Genomic DNA, 2137 nt, shown 5'->3' on the forward strand with positions numbered 1-2137 from the left:
AATACTTATTGAGTAATTAATTTAATGTCGACCTACCTCCACGTCAAAAAAAAAAAAAGTAGGACCGATTCTACAAGTGGCAGTCAAACGGCAGGCCGACTCTATGTAATGTAATATATACAGGGCGTCTGTATGGCTGACAGCAACCTGTAAATGTGGCGTGACAGTAAACGTGTTAATAAGTAAATTTGTTCAAATTATGTCGTGTTTTATGCCATTTTCATCAGAAAAATCTCATCAATATGTTGAGAAAAATTTCGGGATAAAAAAACGTAAAATTAAAAAAGTTGATATTTAAATCGCTTGGTTGCCTTGACTCACGTTTCATGCTTAACTTTTATTCGCTGTCCTTGTCTACGTTCGGCAAACTACAAAGGCGGGCGCGAGGCTCGAAAACGTAGTCCCTAATTCTACGAGTGTCAGGTTTAGCTTCCTTGCGGTCTGACACTTGTGGAGAATATACTGTAATTACCCCGGAAACATACTCGATTCTAATTTTAAAGTATTTCCAAATGCAAATAGTGACGAGAGCACACATGTTCAAACGAACGAATTCATTCACGGCACAATCAACTTTTACAACTACTCTTTATTTGCCCTCGTCAAACAGAAAGATTTCCCGCGGTTTCTACTAAATATAACGATACAACACTCTGCACGGTGTTTCCGAGTAACGTTGTTAACAGTGACGTGTACATATCTCGCGGTGTTCTGAAAAGACGCGTGATTCATTTCGACCTGTATCCACACAGGCGTCTAAAGTTAGCAACCATGCTCTATATTCAAGCATTTCGTCTTTATCGTAAATATGAATATATGGTATTTCACGGTTAGTCATCGGAACAGTTCACTGTCTGGCTTTTCCGTACTGATCTCACGCACGCATGTTCCGACTCTTTTATTCTTCCTCTCGCACATTCTCTCTCTTTCTCTCTCTTTTCTCACTTCTCTCTCTCTCTTTTCTCTCTCTCTCTCTCTCTCTCTCTCTGTGACTACATTTCTATCATTCTACGCAGGTATTCCCCGGAGACATTCAGTCGCGTTCATTCAAGCTTTGGGTGGCCACGCACCCTTCGTTTACACAATATTCTCAAATATTTAGTTCCAAACACTTCTTTCGCACCTGAATCGCGTTAATTCAAGTATTTTCTGCTCACGTAACTCCTGTTCCAGAATAAACAATCCTACGAAATTCTATCACTCCTACAATAGTAATCCGGTAGTAACAAGTGGTCGGAGATCTGTGGTCAGAGTATTTTTTCACGGCAAGTCATGGTCGAGGATATAGAAAATCCATTTTACAACATCTTCGAAAACATATGCTTCTGACAGAAACAAAACATATATTGAACAGATTGTTAAAACGTGAAACAGTGACCATGCAAATGTGTTATTAAGCAGGAAAGAGCAATAAGTAGAATATGCGCCCGTCGGTTATAATATTTGTTCGGATATTTGTTCGTTAAGATAAACTTTTCTCAATACATACTGCTTCGTTTCGTTTTCGCAGAATTTGTTAGCTACTAATAGATAGAGAAAAGAAAAATAATGAATTAAATAAACGAGTTAACCTAAAGCGAATATGCTTCCGTTAGACGCGAAAAGGTCGGATTAATGGACACTTGTTTCGACGATTAATGGAATAAAGAGTACCGCTAGATTTAACTCACAATCAGACTAACTAGCAATTCCAAGTGGAAATTGGCATTCATCTTGAGAAATCGCTCGGGTGATATTTCAATTAACAGGAATTGCAGTAATTTTTCTCAATGTTAATATTCATTGACAATGAGTGACATAACTTAACTAACTTGTTCTTGACTTTGAGCATTACGCCGTTTATATACATCTGTTATATAATTTGAACGATTAGTTTGCTAACGCTATAGAACAATAAACTTGCGTGTAACTATTCTTAAAAGTTTCAGCTGAAACTAATAGAAGTTTTCAAGGTTCTCTTTAGAAATAAATATTCGCCAGGACGTAGTAATTAAAATTACAAATTGATAAAATTATTGCTTGAGCAATTGCAAGAAATAATTAATATTAATTGTAACGAAGAACTACTTAAAACAACTGCTTGCTTTCTACAAATATAAAGAAAATTTCGAGATACTTTAAAAGTAATTTATTACTG

Source organism: Habropoda laboriosa, unplaced genomic scaffold (assembly GCF_001263275.1).
Source record: "Habropoda laboriosa isolate 0110345459 unplaced genomic scaffold, ASM126327v1 scaffold472, whole genome shotgun sequence".
Lineage (NCBI taxonomy): Eukaryota > Metazoa > Arthropoda > Insecta > Hymenoptera > Apidae > Habropoda > Habropoda laboriosa.